The sequence below is a fragment of the Dromiciops gliroides genome, chromosome 3 (genome assembly GCF_019393635.1).
Source record: "Dromiciops gliroides isolate mDroGli1 chromosome 3, mDroGli1.pri, whole genome shotgun sequence".
Classification (NCBI taxonomy): Eukaryota; Metazoa; Chordata; class Mammalia; order Microbiotheria; family Microbiotheriidae; genus Dromiciops; species Dromiciops gliroides.
The window spans coordinates 436,749,766-436,767,608 of NC_057863.1; positions in this window are offsets into that span (position 1 = coordinate 436,749,766).

The window sequence follows — 17,843 nt, forward strand, 5'->3', positions numbered from 1 at the left end:
AACCAATTAGCCAAATTATGGACACAAAAGGGATGGAAATCACTAATTCTTTCATGCCCTGAATGGTTTCCTGCTTGGCTCTGCTGTGAGAATTCTTTTTTTTTCTATTTGTAACAAATTAATTTTAAGCCAGAATCATATTTTAATCCAAAAAGAAAAGAAAAGGAAAAGACATCAGCCCATAAAGATGACAGTAGCAGTTAAGGCAATGAAACATTTTTGCATGGAAACAATGATTCATGAACTGCTCTGCCCCTACCAGAAAAGAAGCCATTTGGAGCTCTTCCTCAGAGAGTCGAAAGATGCTTATAATACAAGCAACATTTAGAAAAACTTCATTATAAAGAGCAAATTCCTGCCTTCCATTTTTCTTCTTGAGAGAGTTCACTGGTTGCCTTGGTCTATGTTTCTCTCAGTGAGTGTGAGTGTGTGTGTGTTTCATAAAATTAGATTCCAGCAAAGGGAAAGTGAATTTATGCAAAAGCAATTCATCAACCACTTCTGTGCTCAGAATTCACCAAGGTAATTTAGATGCTTTAATGGCAAGGTAGTTTAGGTAGGTATGCGGCAATGGCCCCTCCCCCCAACCGGCCAGCAGCTCTGGTAATAGAAAATGTGGCTTCTAAATGAATCTTTTCAGGAAAGTAATTCTTGTTTTAATTATTTATCCACTCTCAAATATAAAATATAATTACACAGTGAATGTCCATGGGAAAAAAGGACTCATACAACACAGTTTATATTATAAAAACTTTTTTTTCTTTTAGGAATTTCTCTTTGTGGGGAGGAGAGAGAGAGAGAGAGAGAGAGAGAGAGAGAGAGAGAGAGAGAGAGAGAGAGAGAGAGAGAGAGAGAGAGAGAAGAGAAGTATTTTTAAAAATAAGGTTAGCCAGCAGCTTTTAGTACTAATCTGTTTCTCATAACTCCAATGCTTAGAAAGAGTCCATCCCATAATAAAATTCTATAGCTCCAGAATTTGCAATATTTGCACCATGGCCTTGACCCTGACGATGTCAGATATATATATTACTTGGCTGCTATAATTTACTATTGACATCATGGATTAAATTTGTTGTTTCAGCTAATGTAACAGAGCAAGCAAGGTAGATTTTGAAACCAAAGCCAGCTACTGAAATACGAGGGTTGTCAAGTATAAATTTACAAAAGATATTCAGACTGGGTGTGGGAGACAAAAATAAATGGACAGAGAAGCCATTTTTGACAGACTGCAAGGGGCTAGAGACTTAAACTTGAACATTGTAAATCCAAATGTCACAAAACGCTGCTACAGAGAAAGAGACATGTCTATTCCTCAGGAATATAAATGGTGATATGAAACCAAACTTTCAAGATGCTGGGCATTTCTGAAAAGTATATCACTGCTGCCTGATAACAAATTTAGCGATCTCCTTTTTTTTTTCTCCCCATCCAGCTTCAAAGGCACAGAAAATCACAACTTCACAAAGAGCACTGAACGAAATGACTGTATTTTTGAAATAGCATTTGGCGGGGGAGGCTAGATAGCACAGTGGATAAAGCACCGGCCCTGGATTCAGGAGTACCTGAGTTCAAATCTGGCCTCAGACACTTGACACTTAATAGCTGTGTGACCCTGAGCAAGTCACTTAACCCTCATTGCCCCACCAAAAAAAAAAAAAAAAAGAAATAGCATTTGGCATAGAAGGTTAGCAAGATGTGAGTTTCATGAAATTTTGTAAAAAATAAAAATAATAACAGTCAGCACTTATGGAACCCTTTGAAATTTATAAACCACTTTACAGATAACATCTCATTTGACCATTTTGACAACCTTGGGATATGGATGCTATTATTATCATCATTTTACCAATGAAGAAACTGAGACAGACCGACGGTACTTTTCCAGGGTCACACAGTTAGTAAGGAATATAGGCAGTATATAAACTGATATTTTGACTCCAAGTCCAACACTATGCCACCTATGAACCACTATAATAAATAATATAAATAAAAACAAATTAAGTCAATCTGCATGTGGCAAGGCCCAAAATCTAAGCCAAAACTAGACTTCACTTCACTATAGAGGTTTCTAAGACTTAATTGAGAGCAGATGTCTGAACTACCATAAGATATGATGACACATACATAAATTAGCACGGGACCCCTTGAAAAGTCACTATGTCAGTTCTATGACTGACCGATCAGAATGGCAAAGCCCAGCAGAGTCTGGCATGGACTCCACTAGATGATCTCTGAGGTACCTTCCAATCTTCCAACTCTGGGGTCCAGGGCTTTTGGGCATGCAGAAATGCCTGTGTTTCATCGTAACCTTTCATATCATTCTCTTTAATTCTGCATATTGCAAAGACTTAGAAATCACTGACATTCTAATACAGATGTAGCCAGAGAATGGCAAAAATTCCACGTAAAGGTAAAGTTCAGTGTTTATTGTGATGATAACTTCCTAACCAAAATCACTGCATCTTCTACAGGACACCTTTCTCAACCCCTTCAATGTCTAGTGCTTTCCTTCTTTTAAATAATTCCTATTTATCCTGTAGAGAGTTTGTTTTTACATAATTCTTTGCATGTTGTCTCCTTTCCCCTGCCCCCATCCTTAGACTGTAAGCTCCTTGAGGACAAGGGCTGTCTTTTGCCTCTTTTTGTATCCCCAGTGCTTAGCACAGTGCCCAGCGCATAGCAGGCACTTAATAAATGTGTACTGACTGACTAATGGTATCCCCAGATATTGTCCTAGATATGGTCCCTAAACCAGATTCCTGGTGTGATCCATGGTTAGAGTACCCCCAGAGGGCACTCAGGAATTTGCCTGATGACTTTGCATTTTGTACACTTTTAGAGAGGAGGGGATAGTGTATCAGTTGCCCACAAGAAACCCTGCTTAGTGACCTGACATTACAAGAATTTGCCTATTGTGTTTTGTTGGGACAAATTCAACTTTCGGGTGATCTTACCCATCAGTAATAAAATAAAGGTTTATTAAGAAAAGCAAGGTACTTGACACAAGGCTAAGTACTTGGAGTAACACAGTATATTTTATACATAATCACACCATTTTGTGATCCAAAATGTATATAAAAGAGAGAAGAAAAAAGAGAAAAGAGGTGTTAAATAGACAGATACACACATAATAAGGAGAAACTTGGGTATATACTGAAAACTAGCCAATTGTGGGAAAATGAAGATACCTTTAAGTCCATGACTCATATACTAGCTCTGAGTAAGATGTCACTAGATTTGAATGGAACACGCAGGAGAAGTTGCAAAGAGAAAGTACCAATGGCTACAGTGGGAAATGCCTATGTCCACTTGTGTTCATTCATTCACTTGGCTCTCACCTTAGTCCTCAACCAAGTGTTGTTACAGAATTTCAGTATCTCCTTAGAATACCTCAGGATATTGTATTTAGATTGTAAATAGGATGAGACTTGGGAACCTATAGGAGGCTAGGCTTGGGGACAAGTGACAGAAGATAGAGAGAAGGGGGCACTCACATTTTCTTAAATATTGCAAAAGATCTGAGTAAAAACATTTAAAATGTTTAGATGGGAGGATGTAGAGCTAGAAGGGATCACAGATGCCACCAAGTCCAACACAGTTCATTTTATAGATGGGGAAACTGAGGCACAGATCCTAAATTACCTAAGTTCACATAGGTAAGTAGCAGAGCTAAGATTTGAACTCAAGCACTCCAGACTAGCTATCCAATCCAGGACTCTTTGTACCACATACCATAACCTAAATTGAAGTAGAAACTGTTCAAAACTTAACCAGTTTAATGTTTTTTCAGAATACCACTTCTTTAAAAAACAATGCATTCTGAAATACTTCCTGCCCTCTGACTCCAACTCCTAACACTGTACATTTTGTTGTACATACAGTGCTCATGACAGAAAGGGATTTTGCTTATAAGATTTTAAATTTTCCCACAATCATTTTATTCACAAAGGGCCTTTGGTAGATTGAGTATATCTGAGAATACACAGGAGATATCCCAATTTCCCAGCTTCCAAAAATGAAATGTCAGGCTCTGGGTTTTGCTTTGTAGGAAAGATGTAAGCAATTCATATAATCATAAAATTTCTATAAAATCAAATGACTAGATCTTTACTTTCAGAATTCCCATTCTCAAATTTTTAAGGAACACACGATAACACCAAGTCAAGCTGGGGATAACATAAAAGGTGCTTCTGTTTGGTCCTCTGAAAACTGACAGTAATTAGGGTCTATAAGGACTTCTTTCCTTATGATCAAAGTGTCATTTTCCCATTTCCTAAAATGGAAAAGTTCTACACATTGCTTAGAAAGTTTCCCATTGAAGGATTCTCCCCTTGAAAGGTGATTGGGACCAAATAACAGAAGACCTTGAGTAAAGAATTTAGACAGTATCCAGTAAGGAGCTAGCAGTCACTTCCTGAGGAAGGAAGGATGGGACAAGAGTGGGGAATAATGTTAGAACAGTTGAAAGGGAAGTTATGAATAATCAGAGCTGGTGTTAGGAAGACTATTCTGGCAAATTGGTATCAATTAAATTTGGATTAAAATTTAACAAATTTAAAAGATGCATCAAAAAAGAAGAGAGCCTGGAGGCAGGGACATTAGTGAATGAACTATTGCGATAATCCAAGCAAAAAATAATAAGGTTCTGAACTAGGATGTGAGTGGAAAAGAGAAGATAGATAATATCGTAGACAAAATCAAAAGGATGATAGTAGCAAGGGAATTAAGGGATAAGGAAAAGTCAAAGACAACACTATGAATCAGGCGGTAGGGAGGATGGAGAGATCAATCAGAGAAATTGGGAAGTCAGGAGGAGAAGGAGGATCAGGTTTTAGGGGGAAGATGATGATTTTGGCTTTGGACATAGTGACTTTAAGATGCCAAAGAGTGATCAGGTGAAGTGGCCAAGAAGGATGTTATAAATGCACATACAGTGTTTACTAGAAAGGTCAGGGTTTAAGTAAATTGATTCAGGACTCATCTGAATACTTGAAACTAGGAGTGAATGAAATCACCAAATGAGTGGTGACAATAGGAACAGGACCAAAATCCTGAGGAATGTTCATATCTGGGGGGAGGTAAAGAGGAACCAGAAAAGAAGTCTGGTAAGGAGTGGTCAGGGAAGTAGAATGAGAACAAAAGGAGTGCACTGTCAGAGAAGTCAAGGAAGAAAGAGGAGATTCTGGTAAAACAGAATCAGTTAAAGAAAGATGAAGATGGGGAAAAGGTCATTAAATTTGTTAATGAATAGGTGATTGGTGATCTTGGAAAGAGCACTTTCCATAGATTGGTGGGAATGGAAGCCAGTCTTTAAGAAACTGGTTGGTGAATAGAGATATCAAAGACATGGAGAAATCAATTCTAATCTACTCTTTTGAGAAATTTGTCCTTGAAAGGAAAGAAGCCAAAACAAAAGTTCAAGCAATAGCAGCATCTAGGAGAGGTTTTATTTTTTAGACCGCATTTGCAGCCAAAGAGAAAGGATCCAGTGGACAAGGAGAAAATAAAGGTCAAGTACCATATCCAAAATCTCAAGTTTTAGGAAAGAACAGTCCCATCTTCTAAGAGAGAAAATCTATCCACAATGGGTGGATTTAGACCTGTTAAGAGTTTTCATAACATGCTTTTCAAGTAATGAGTTTGAAGAAGGTGACAGCTCTAGCTTTTGGAGGGAATCTAATAACTATGACGATAACCAGACAAGGAGCGGAGGATTTGCCAGGAGAGATATTGAGATGGACACGATTCAGAAGCTTCAGGGTCATCAAGAAGAGGTGGGCACAGCAGTTTCTGAGATTCCTGTGGAGGATTTGGTCTCACTCACAATAGTGGATCTGAACAAGAAGATGGGCCTCCATGCCCTGGTAGATTTTTTTAGTTCAAGAAGAACAGGATTAGTCGATCCAGCAGGTGGGTTAGAAAGAATTCAATGAAGAAACGGTTTGTGGCAGATTCTGGAAGAAACACCAGGAAACCATTGGTGGTGGGATTGTGGCAGCAGAACTCTCAGATCATACAACAACTCTTAGGTTTAGAGCAAAGAACTGGAAACTTAGGGAATGCCTACATGTTGGGGAACAATTTATGGCATAAGAATAGTGGTCAGCTTCACAGAAACCTGGGAAGAGTTATATGGAATGGGGTAGGATTAAGTGAGAAGAACTAGGAAAGCAATTTATACAATAACAAGAACACTGTAAATAAAGACAACTTTAAATGATTTAAGAACTCTGATCAATGTAATGACCAAGAAAAATTCCAGAAGACCAGTGATGATGCATGCTACCCCTCTCCTGCCAAAGAAGAGATAGACTCTTGGTACAGAATGAGACATATGTGTGTGTGTGTGTGTGTGTGTGTGTGTGTGTGTACATTGCCAAAGCAGGAATTTATTTTGACTAATTAGGCATGTTTGTTACAAGAGATTGTTTTGTTGCTTTTTTTAAAATGAGAAAGAAGAGGCAGTAGGAAGAGAAAATAATTTTTTTGTTCACTGAAAAAAATATTTTTTAAGGTGTAGTTCAAAGTAAAATTTGAATATAATAAAAGACTGTATTTGGTTGTTGTTGTTAGTTCTTCATTCTAGAAGAGGACCGTGACATCAGGGTGATGTCATGACTTACACTGAATTGGATTTTTAAGTGAGGAAAGGTTGTGCAAGGTCACCAACCTCACTCTCTCCTCCAGAGCCATCTGGGTCCAGTGGCAAGATATATATCAAGACAACTGGAGATGGCCCCGGATGTTTGAGGGAATTGGGGTTAAGTGACTTGCCCAGGGTCACACAGCTAGTAAGTGTCTAAGATGAGATTAGAACTCAGGTCCTCTTGGCTCCAGGGCCAGTGCTCCATCCACTGTGTCACCTAGCTGTCCCACTGTATTTGGTAAAACACTGAAAGAGAATGAAGGATAAATTCCTCTAAGAGAATGAGGGAAGGTTTTACTAAGCTGGATTTTGAAAGAAGCGTAATTTCAACAGGCAGGGATGTGGACAAAATACAAGTCAGGTATGGGGATCAGACTGCAACTGAAGGAGCAGAAGAGAGCAGGATGTGATTGGGGGTAAAACGTAATCCAATTTGCTTGGAATGTACAGAGTAAAGTCATGTGAAATGATTATAAAGGTAAATGGCAGGGGAGGGGTGGCATCTAGGTGGTGCAGTGGATAAAGCACCCATCCTGGATTCAGGAGGACCTGAGTGCAAATCCGACCTCAGACACTTGACGCTTACTAGCCGTGTGACCCTGGGCAAGTCACTTAACCCTCATTGCCCCGCAAAAATTAAATTAAATTAAATTAATTTTTTTAAAAAAGGTAAATGGGAGCCACATTGTGGAGGACTTTAAATGCTAGGGTATGGAAATTGCATTTTATTCTAAATGCAATAGGAAGTCACAAATTATTTTTGGATAGGAAAGTCATCTGGCCAGAATTGTGCATTAGGAAAATTAATTTGGCAGCTGTGTGAAGAATGGGATGAGGCAGCTAGGTGGTAACTTTGGAGAGGGCAGTTTCAGTTGAATGATAAGGTCTGAAGCCATTTTGGAGAAAGTTTAGAAGAACATGAGAAGATTAGAAGTAAAGCTACTGAGTGTGGATGGCTCTTTGCAAAGAGTTTGGCAGAGAAACAAAGGAAAGAATTAGGGCAATAGCAGAAATAGTAATGTTTTTGTTTGTTTTAAGGATGTGTTTGCAGATAGTAAGGCAGGAGCCAATACATAGGGAGAGATTAAAGACAAGAGAACGATGATTAGAAGGGAAAGTGATAAGGGTGAGGGGAAAATGCTGGTAAAGACTGAAGGGGATGTAATCAAGGATACACATGGAGACAATGACCTTCCCGGGGAGAAGAGCCACTTCTTCATCAGAGATTGGAGTAAAGAAAGGCATTTTGGTGAATGATGTCAAAGATTTGGAAGACGACAGTTCATGAGATAAGAAGGAATGTTGTCTTCTTTTTGTTGTTGTTGAGGCAATTGGGGTTAAGTGACTTGCCCAGGGTCACACAGCTAGTGTCAAGTGTCTGAGGCCGAATTTGAACTCAGGTCCTCCTGAATCCAGGGCCAGTGTACTATCCACTGCACCACCTAGCTGCCCCCTGGAATGTCTTTTTTTTTTTTAAAGCAAGAGGCAAGGATTTCATTTGAGAGGATTGAGATGTTGTGAGAAGCTTGAAAAGAAAAGTGCTGGCAAAGTTCTTGTGGAGAGTGGGACAAAGAATCATATAGGGAGTAAAAGAATTGAACTGCCACAGTCAGGGTCCAACTGAGTTTGGCTTGCATAAATTTGTTGTGGTCCCAGTCAGTATGTCTGCATGCTTTCTTCCAGCTCCATTTATCACCACATAGATAGGAGCAGAGGAAATAGATCCTGGGATTAATTTTGGTCTGGTTTTAGCAAGACATGAATAACAACAGATCAAGAGATTTGAGAACAGAAGATAGGGTAGGGTTCAGCCAGTTCACTAAGAGGGCAAGATCAGAAGGAGAGGAGATTGTAGCCAATTCAGGAGTAAATGCCTTGGCAGAGAGTGAGTGGTACAGAGATTAGGGGTCAATAAAGACAAAGGATAGGTTCAGAAGAAGTAAGGCATAGAGATTGAATTATAAGAGATTGTGATCAGGTAAAGGAATTTCAGAGTTCTTGAGTATGGAAGTAGAATACTTCCAGGTGATGGCAAGACCAATGGTATAGCCATCCTTTTGTGTATGAGATGGAGTAGAAGAATAGGTCACGGAGTAGAATAAATCGAGTAACTGGAAGCATACTTAAGAGATCATGTTATTCTGGTGGACATATATGCACATATATATGTATGTATAAATGCATACACATACATACTCACATATCAATCTGATTTGGGTGCTAAATTTGGATAGAGTGAACCTCAGATAATGAGTCATAAGTGATTGACAGTGGTAGTAGAAGAGTTTAGTAGGGGGTCAGAGGGAGCAAGTATTCTGACCCCACTGCTGGAACCAGTGAGTGTCACATACAACAGGAGTTGCAGCCAGTATTGGAAAAGGTGGCCCGGGATGCAGTATCATCAGGAGGGAGCCATGCCTCAATGAGAGCCAGAAGATAGAAGGAACATAAGAAGTCTAAAACAAAAGGAAATATGTTGATTTTAGAGTAGGAGCCCACTAGAAAGAAGCAAAAATCTCTGTGCCAAGCAACTTCACATTTGTAATATAGTTACAAGAATGGATTAACTCACCAAGACCAGTCCAATGAACATTTGGTTTAGGTAGCAGAGAGAGTACGATTATTATTTTTAAATTTGCCTTTCTAGCTGAGGGCAGCTAGGTGCCTCAGTGGATAAAGCACCAGCCCTGGATTCAGGAGGACCTGAGTTCAAATCTGGCCTCAGACACTTGATACATACTAGTTGTGTGACCCTAGGCAAGTCACTTAACCCTCATTGCCCTGCAAAAAATGCCTTTCTGGTTTATTAACCAATCTCTTATGAGTTTGGCTATCTTGAATCATCCCACCAGTACCAGATCAACCCCATGGTTAAGCTGATGAAATTTAATTTCTGAATCTACAAGACTAAGGACTGGTCCAACCAAGGGCAATACTATGATGCCCAGCCTGAAATTAACCAGATGAATTTCTCCTTTTCAGCATGATAGCACTTGCCAGTTTGTATTTTATTGGCACAGCCATCAAGGTGCCAGATTCATCTCCATACCACAATGAGGCATCATATTAGGACTTTAAAAATAATAACAAAAGAAAGAACTGATATTGACTGAATACAGACTGAAGCATGCTATTTTCACTTATTTTCATTTTTTCTTTTATTCGAGTTTTCTTATACAAAATGACTAATAAGTTAATGTTTTACATAATTGCATGTATATAACATATATCTGATTGCTTACCACCTCAGGGAGAGGGGAGGAGAGAGAGGGAAGGAGGTATAGAATTTGGAACTCAAAACTTTAAATAAAAATGTTTATTAAATAAGAAAAAATAATAACAATTGTAATTTACAGGGTACCTTACAAAAATGTTTTGCATACACTTAGAGGTGAAGTGGTATAGTGGAGTCAGAAGACCTGAGTTCAGATTCCAGTTTTGTTACTTAGTTCTTTGTCAAGAAAACCCCAGTTGGGATATGAAAAGTTGGACATGACTGAATGACAACAACAACGTTTCCCCTCTCTCTATCCCCGTTTCCTCATCTATAATGCAGCTAAATGGCACAGTGGGTAAGAACCCTGGAGATGGTATCAGGAAGATCTGAGTTCAAATTCTACCTCAGAAACTTGCTAGCTGTGTTAACCCGGGCAAGTCACTTAAACTGTTTCAGCTCAGTTTCTTTATCTATAAAATGAATATAATAATAGTACCTGCCTCACAGGGTTGTTGCACAATGCTTTGCAAACCTTATTGCACCATGTAAATGCTAGCTATTTTTAAAAATAATAATAAAACCAGGGAAAGGTAGATTAGATGACCCACATGGTCATTCCACCTCTAAAGGATCTTTAAGGATGCATTTGGATTTTTAATGTGCACAACTAAATCGTTCATTTGAATGTTTTTGATTCTTAACCTATTGATAACCAAATGCTTATAACAATGATAGAATTAAATATCCAAATACATTGTGTTTATATTGTTTATCCACCCAGGATTCAATTATAATTGTTCCCTGATGTCAATGGAAAATATGAAAACGGCTAAGTGAGAAAGGGGTAAAAGAAGCTTAGCACGTTCTTGGCTCACTGAGAAAAGGTTATCTGTAGTTATACAATGAATGTAAGTAGAAAATAAACACACTCCATCTTTAATTTACCTTTCCCAGAGCACCAAAGCCCAGGTATTAGGCGAGGATGGTACCAAGATACATCTGACAGATAATGTGTGTAACCGTAGAATAAACAAACTCCACCTTTAATTTACCTTTCCTTGAGCACCAAAGCCTAGGTATCAGGCGAGGATTGTAGCGAGATCCATCCGCCAGACAAAAAGCACCTCTTGTTATTAATGACTGGCGGAGCCCCAGTGTAATCAAAGGGCACAGCTGCCGTGATATACGGGCAACGACAAACCGAGAGATCTTTCCTTTTCAATGCTACAAGCCTAACAGCAAAGAACTTCCAGGGCTGTATATCTGCAAGATGAATAGCACGAGATAGGAATATACGTAGAGCTTACCGTCTGGAAAAGTATTGTTATATACCCCACATACAATCATTCTCAATATGACTCCAGTGCATTTTTCACCATTTCGGAGCCCTCCTCGTTGTTTGTAAATAGCCAGTTTTGAAGTAGAGATTTAAAACCCTCCAACTGCACCAGTTGCTGCAACCTGATTGGAAAACCAGGGGCTGCACTGCTCAGGATGTCATTGGAGCTGGCTCCGGGAGATTCATAACCCCTTTTACGGTGATAGGCAGCATCAAAGGAAGGAATCACTTCCAGAATATACCCGAAATCATTTTTATTTGGGTTCCTAGATCATGCCAAGATGATCTAAAGGGAAAATTCAAACACTGCTCCAAAATGAATTTGACATAAAGGAACTCATAAGGACAATTCACTGGTGTTTTATGCATTTTCCCTCCTCTCTTTCCTTCTTGAACTTGTGACTAGCGGCGTAGGTACGATTTTGCTTTGTTAAGAACGCAAGGGGAACCAGGTCCAGGGTAAACAAAGACTGGCCCACCCATACCGTGCAAAGTTAACTTTGGGTGCTTACCCAGGTGTGAATTCCAGCTAGAAGCTCCAGACATCATCCGCCATCCAGGTTTCCATTAAGAAATAAAAGGAACAACGACTCTGAATGGACAAGGCAAGGGCTTTTACCAGATCAATAGCAAAGACACGTCCATGCACACACACAGAGGAAGTCAGCCAGGCTAGGTGACCTCTTCATGAACTTTCTAGGAGATGGCAGATCATTCAAAGGGGCAAAGGTCAGTGTTCCTGCTGGTCACAAACAAAAATCAGATTTAGCTATGTAGTGAAAGATTGGAGACACTCCTCTCTCTCTGCTTATGCGAACAAAATACTGCTTATTGTACGTTGTCTAACAGTAACGGGAAGAAGAAACTGCCTTTTGAGTTGACAGCAGCTGTTGTTTACATGTGTTTACCGGTTCTGTGTATACTAACTTAATCAAGCATAACAAGACTAAAAATGTAATAGAAAGCCTGGAAAACTCCAGTTAAGATGGAAACTACTAAACTGCCTAACCTACTACTTGCTGCCAGAGATGGTTATCAGCTTCGGATCTCCAGAGCCACAACACACAAGAACCGGGTGCCTGAAGGACAAGATAATAGCAAGTTAAGGGTAGAGCTTCAGCTATAAATAAATTATATAGGTCATGGAGGTGTGTGGGGGGAATAAAGAACAAAAGCCTTGTGTCACTCTTCTCTGGGCATGGGCCTACCTCACAAGCAAATGGTGTAGCCATCGGTCTTCTCTGGAGAGAGGCAAAAGGTTTGGAGGAACAGTCACGTTTAAAGCTAGGAATAAGATGCATCTTGAAAAAAATGGCATCTGTGGAGCTGAGGCACTCTGAGTTCTGACTTTTAAAAAATCTAAAAACTGTCTTTATTTAGAGAAAAGGCTGTCATTTTCTGACTAAGCAGGGTTAATTCTAGAAGTAAAAATTGGCCTTTTCTAGCATTCAGAAGTCAGGCAGATACCGACAAATATTAAATCATTATGCCCTACAAGTGGAATCTATTTCAAGCTATTTAACGAGCAAGAGGTGTTCCCAATGACTAAAGGAGGAGGAATCGTCAAAAAAAAGGTTCAGCTTTCTTCTGAGATCACATGATCAGTAGCTGATTTTTTTTTACAGCTGAGGAAACTGAGGCCCAGAAAGGTAATCTGTGTTGCCCTGTGTCACACAGAGAGTACAGAGGTTCTGGCCAAGTACTCTGACGCCAAATATGGCGCTCCATGATACCATGAAGTTAAGGCGATCCTACAAACCTCTAGTTAATATTAATAGTGATTGCATATCCTAAACATATGGTAAGACCTGTTCAGGGATGCTCCCAACCCCATGCCCCCAAACCTCACTATGAGGGTGATGAAAAAGAGCGATGACTTTCTTGTCCGGAGGACCTGGGTCTGAATCCCATTTCTGTTATTCACTATCTATGTGACTTTTGCCAGTCACTTAATCTCATTGGACCTCCGTTTCCTTAGCTGTAAAATGAGTCAGTTGGAGTAATTGATCTCCAAATTTCCTTCCACTCTAAATCTTTGGGTATTACTCAGCAAATCATCCAAGGCACTAATCAGATAATGGGTAGCAGTCTTAAAGAGTGCCTGAGCCCAATATTATTAACTCTCCCGAAGCTGTCTCCTTGTGATCTCGTGTGGAACATTGTTCCTATGGAAGCAACTATTTCCCAAGATGTTGTTTCAACTAATCTCCTAGAGGTTAGCATAGTGGATAGTATGATGGATTTAGAGTCAGGAAAATCTAAATAGAAACCTTCCTGGGACTCTCACTAGCCATATGACCCTAGGAAACTTAACCTTTCTTACTTTCTCTAAGCCTCAGTTTTCTCAGTTGTCATATGGAAATGATAATAGCACCTATCTCATCAAATTATAGGCGTACCAAACAAGATAATATATGTAAGGCATTTTGCAAACTTTTAAAGTGCTATATATGGGCAGCTGGGTGGTGCAGTGGATAGAGCACCAGCCTGAGAGTCAAGAGTACCTGAGTTCAAATCCAGTCTCAAACACTTGACACTTACTAGCTGTGTGACCCTGGGCAGGTCACTTAACCCCAATTGCCTCACCAAAAAAAAAAAAAAGAAAGAAAGAAAGAAAGAAAAGAAAAGTGCTATATAAATGGTAGCTATTTTTTGGAACTGATTAATCATGTCAGGTAGGGTATAGTATGCCTACATAGCATTTCTAACCTTGCACATTTCCTCACATAAACATTTTAGCCAGGGAGCCAAATAATAATAATAATTCCTATGTACCAGTTTTCTCTGCACATTATTAGGGTAGGCATTTTGGTATAGTGGAGAGAACAGTGAACCTGGACCTGGAAATGAGTTCTGGCTTTGTCACTAAATAGCCATGGAACCATGAATAAGTCATTTCATTTCCATTCGCCTCAGTTTCTTTTCTGCCAAGTGAGGGAGCTCCTCTACAAAATCATAATGTCTCTTTCCCATTCTAGTATCCCATGAACCAATAATTTTTTTTTTAAATCATCAACATGTATAACTAGATGGCATGCTATACTGGATATTGTGCTTGACTGAGAAAAGACCTGAGTTCAAATCTTCCTTCACCATTTGATCCTTGCAAAGCCCCCAACCTCTATGTTTCAGACATAGGCCTTATCTATTAAGATGGGCTGTGATCTTCTTTAGTAAAAAGCATTTCCACATTAGGAATTCTCTCACAGGGGGAAGCTAGGTGGCTCAGTGGATAAAGCACTAGCCCTGGAGTCAGGAGGACCTGAGTTCAAATCCAGCCCCAGACACTTGACACTTACTAGCTGTGTGACCCTGGGCAAGTCACTTAGCCCTCATTGCCCACAAAAAAACCCCCACAAAACAAAGGAATTCTCTCACAGATTCTTCAGGGGTTCTTGTGGTCAGTAACATGAGCAAATGTCACTATCTCCTGAGGATATTTCTACTATTATTTGTGAAACCTAAGTGCAAAGGATAATAGACCATGATCACAGGTTAGCCAAGAGTGAAGGGAGTTGGGGCAAATAAGATTTGCCTATTAATCATATATAAAAGCAACAACATATTCTCCCCCAAAATGAAAGCAATCATCTGAAGCTGACATCTTTTCTTAGGTAAATGAGTAGCCAGGCGATGATCAGAATTTCATTGTGGTTTTGCTTTATTATTTTTTAAAGTTTGACATATAAGGAAAGTACAGTGGAAGGGACAAGAAGGAGTTACTAAACTGAAAAGAGGAAAAAAAGCAAATGAAAAATTTTTCACCATAAGAACATGTGCCAAGCCTCAGCATTTTGTGAAGATAGAATGTCATGTGATTATGCATTCCAAGTCTCTTTTGGGTAAACTTCAAGAGAAGAGGGACTGAGCTAGTAGGAACATAGAACTTGAGAAGAACCATCAACAATAAAAACAACATACCATCCAAACACAGCACCTTTTTTTTTTTTTAACTCTAAACTTCACTAAGGAAAGACAATAGCTGAAGGAGAATGATAGTGGACCTTAATTCATAAGGGACAATTTTAAAGTACATTTCAACTCCACAAAGCTACGTTTTAAAAAAAAAATCTGAATTTTAAAAGACCAATCTTTAAAATGACTTTTAAGCAATCTTACCCCAAAGAGGTCAATGACAGAAAGAAACATATATAACAAAAGATGAATAGCAACACTTCGAGATGGCAAAAAAAATTGGACACAAAATGGGTGTCCATCCATAGGGGGATGTCCAAATAAATTGTGATATATGGATGTAAGGGAATCTTGTGCAATAAGAAAGGATTAGTACGAGGAATTTAAGAAAAGCAGGAAGGCTTTTTCCTTAAAAGTAATATAAAATGAACCAAGAAAGCAATATACACAATGATGGCAATAATGTAAATAAAAACCTGGCTAAAAAGTGGTTGAACACTAGTGAATTTCAATGAACAATCCTGATCCTTGAGAACCGATAAAGAAATAATGTACCTTTCTCCTCTCAGTAGAGAGGCTGAGGGAGAGTGGGTACTGTGGGTGTTGAATATGACACATGACAGATGTGGTTGCTATGTCAGCTCTGCTTAAATATTTTTCATTGTTACAAGGAAGGAAAGGTTCAATGAGCTGCTAAGGGGTTAAGAGGAAATGACTGGTGTAACATCAGTTCATGTCTGTAACGCAGAGTTATAAATCTGTATACATTATAGTAATTCTGTACTGTATATATAAATAATAAAGTGCTTTAAGGTTTGTAAAGCACTTTACAAATCTTATTTCATTTTATCCTCATGATATCCATGAGAGATGGGTGCTATTATTATCCCCATTGTACAAGATAAGGAAACTGAGGCAGACAGAGTATGTGACTAGATTTGAACTCAAGTCTTCCTGACTCCAGCTCTCTAGCCACTTCACCCCTTAGCTACACTTGGAAGTATAGTCATGAAAAAGTTGGTCCCCAGTTAGAAAGCAAGTCTTCCTCAACAATCAGCTTAGAGTTGAGCTCCTGAGCCTGCACTAAGAAAGGTCCCTCTCCTAGGTTGCTGCCATTGCACCTTCATGTCACAAACAAACAGATTCCAGGCAACATGAAGACAGAGTCAACCACAGTTGTTTATGAGAAACAACATTAAATCCAGCAAGTGTATTTTTTTTTTTTTTAGTGAGGCAATTGGGGTTAAGTGACTTGCCCAGGGTCACACAGCTAGTAAGTGTTAAGTGTCTGAGGCCGGATTTGAACTCAGGTACTCCTGACTCCAGGGCCAGTGCTCTATCCACTGCGCCACCTAGGTGCCCCCAGCAAGTGTATTTTTTAACAGAATTTTTTAAAGTACGATTAAGCAGAAATAAGGCAGGGGAAGGAGGGGAAGTCCCACATATTGCTCGTTTGGTTTGTTTCTCCCTTTACTTCTGCTACCAAAGCAAACGTCCACAATAAAATGACACAATCACACCCCTCCCAGCTTGTCCATTTAAATAGAGGTCACCTATCATGGTCTTAAGGAAGGGAACTTCAGATGCGCCAGACACTAGCTACTGCCATGGGACAACCAGCACTGCCCCCATCTTCTCTCCTAGTTTTTTTCCTGTTTGATGTTGTTCAATTGTTTCAGTCATGTCTAATTCTCTGAGACTCTGTTTGCGGTTTTCTTGGCAAAGATACTGAGGTAGTTTGCTATTTCTTTCTCCAGCTCATTTCACAGATGAGAAAATTGAGGCAGAATTAAGTGACTTGCCCAAGGTAACACAGCTAGGAAGTGTGTGAGGTCAGGATTTGAACTCTGGAAAATGTTTTCCTGACTCCAGTCCTTGCACTCTATCCTCTGCACCACCTAGCTGCTGGTTTTCTCCGTAAGAGTCCCCAAACTTGGGGCAGATAGGTAGCACAGTGGATAAAGCATAGATCCTGGATTCAAAAGGACCTGAGTTCAAATCCAAACTCAGACACTTGAAACTAGCTGTGGGGACCCTGGGCAAGTCACCTAACCCTCATTGCCCCGCAAAAAAAAAAAAAAAAGTCCCCAAACTTGAAAAACTCCACCTTCCTATCTGAAGACTGATTTCTCTATAGTTTCCTTTCTTTCCAAACTGGGAAGAACTACCAACCCCAGGGATTTATGTGGTCAGCCAACCCCTTGCCAGAGGTTGATATATTAACAGAGCTACAGCTACAGCTATAAAAATAAAGATATAATACAACATAAACAAAATAAAATTGCCTTTTAGAAATAAGCTTGGTGAAGGCAGGGATACAGGGACTGTTTCTTATTTAAATTTTGAATTTTTTCTCCCCAGTTTCTGACACAGAGATTCCCAAATGGTAAGTACTTTATGTTTATTCAATGAATGCCCAATATCAAATTTACAGGATTGCATTGAATAGTTGAGGGGTCTTGTTAAAATGAAATCCCCATTTGGTTAAAAAAAAAAGTAAGGCATAAAAATTTAGCAATGTACTGACCTTCTTTCTCAGTGTATTTCTTTCATTCTTCAATCACAGAGTAGACTGGGGGAGGGGGGGAGGAGGGTTGTTAACCTGGAGTGTGTGAATTTGTTTTTCAAGTATTTTGTTAAATGTATTTTAATATGATTGATTTCCTTTGTAATTCTATGGATTTAAAAACACTATTCTGAGAAGGGGTCCATCATCTTCACCAAAT